The sequence below is a fragment of the Silene latifolia genome, chromosome Y (genome assembly GCF_048544455.1).
Source record: "Silene latifolia isolate original U9 population chromosome Y, ASM4854445v1, whole genome shotgun sequence".
Lineage (NCBI taxonomy): Eukaryota > Viridiplantae > Streptophyta > Magnoliopsida > Caryophyllales > Caryophyllaceae > Silene > Silene latifolia.
Window position 1 is genome coordinate 400708951 of NC_133538.1, and position 2352 is coordinate 400711302.

Here is a 2352-nt window from a genome sequence, read left to right on the forward strand (position 1 = left end):
ATGCTTTGCATTTTATTTATATGTTGCATGCATCGCTAAATTGCCATAACTAAACATACTTTTTTAATCGAGTTTATCGACCGTGTTAATTATAATTATCGTAGTTCACCGCTTTAGTTAACTTAAAACATGATAGATAATAAATTGACATGACATCTCGCTAAAAATAAACAATTGAGACATAGCCTTACCAAAAAGTAGAAACCATGAAAACCTATTTCGCGAGGGAGTGCACTCGGCCACCCTAGGGTACAAACCTTGTTACGTAGGGGAAGTGGGTGATAAATGTCTATCCACCGAATTCATGTTGATGAGGTATGAATCGGCTACCCCATGCCCAAGTTAATGTGAATTTGGATCATGGACACATTTATTTGAAATTTGGATTGACCTCAACGGAAGTATTCGTGACCGTAGTCGCATGTGTTCCGAGCTATAGATAAATATTAGAGTAATTTTATCGACCGAGAGTTCTAAAAGTAGAATCGATTAAAAAGTTAATCCACTGAGTTATATTGATGAGGGATGAATCGGCTACCTCGTGCCCAAGTTAATATGAATTTGGATCTCGTAATCATTTATAATAGTTGGGTAGAGGTCGCTATATAAATGCTCATATCTTGTTGAAATATTTACAAATATGATTTAAAAAGACAAATGTTAATATTTCCTTTTCCTCCATACTTGTAGTTCATTACAATGAATCCATCAAACGCTACTACACCGATTACCATTGAGTCTTGCCACAATGTTTTTGACGACGTTTGCTTCAACAATGATTTCGACACTACTAGAGAACTTTCTTTTGGGATAGGTTCGGATGGAAACATAAACTTCATCACTTCTTCTAAACCTCCTACTACTACAAGATCTCTTGTGAGCCGGTCTCAGGAAGACTACCTCATAAAATCTATAGGATCTTTGTCTTTGGAAGAAAATTATGCCAAAACTAGTGGGAGCTCAAGCAATCAAGTTCTTGCTTCAAAGGGCAAAAAGTTTAAGAAGAAGGGAAAGAAAGGGAAAAACTTCAAGCAAGTTGAAGATGAGTGCCATAATTGCTATGGAATTGGACATTGGCTTCGGAATTGTCCCGTATATTTGCGAAATATAAGGGAAGGAATCATCGTTCCAAAAGGTAAGATTCCTAAGGAAATTTATGTTATTGATGTAAATTATACTTCCACTACAACATGGGTACTGGATACCGGTTGTGGTTCTCAACTTTGTAATCATTTACAGGGGTTAAGAGACGTGAAGAGGCTTAGTAAAGGAGATGTGGATCTACGCCTTGGAAATGGAGCTCGAGTAGCGGCCGAATCCAAGGGAACTTATGTATTAGCTTTGCCTAATGGATTTGAGTTGTATTTACATAATTGTTTTTATGTGCCTACACTTTCTAAAAACATTATTTCAATCGCTATGTTAGACATGGACGGTTTTTGTTTTTTCATTAAGAACAATCGTTGTACTATTTCAAGGAATGACTTTGTTATAGGCCAAGCTCCTTCCATTAATGGCATTTACATTTTATAAACCTCGAATCCTATTAATGACATCTACAACATTCAATCAAAGAAACTCAAATCAAGTGATCCAGATGAATCATTCATTTGGCATTGTCGATCAGGTCACATAAACGAGAATCGCATCAAAAGATTAATTTTGACTAATGTGATTATAGCATTTGATTATCAATAATATGGAACATGCAAATATTGCCTTCTTGACAAGATGACTCGTAATCCTTTTAGCGGTAAAGGAACACGAGCAAGTGAGCTATTGGGACTCATACATACCGATGTCTGTGGACCAATGAGTACCACCGCTCGAGGAAATTATAAGTACTTCATAACCTTCACCGATGACTTGAGTAGATTTGGGAATATCTATTTAATGAAGCATAAAAGTAAAGCTTGTGAGAAATTCAAGGAATTTCAAAGCGAAGTAGAGAACCAATTGAACAAAAGGATAAAGGCAATACGATCCGATCGTGGTGGAGAATATCTTAGCCTTGAATTCGATTCACACTTGAAAGGTTGTGGTATTATATCACAACTTTCTCCACCCGGAACAACAGAACTCAATGGTGTTGCCGAAAGGAGAAATCGAACCCCACTTGATATGGTTCGGTCCATGATGAGTCAAACCGAGTTACCGAACTCGTTTTGGAGATTTGCAATCCAAACTGCAATTATATCTTTGAATAATAGTCCCACAAAGACAACCAAAAAGACTCCATTTGAGATATGGAAAGGAAGAGTTCCTAGTCTATCCTACATGAAAGTTTGGGGATGTAATGCTTACGTCAAGGCAAAGACCGACAACAAGCTTGCCCCAAGATCCGAAAATGCA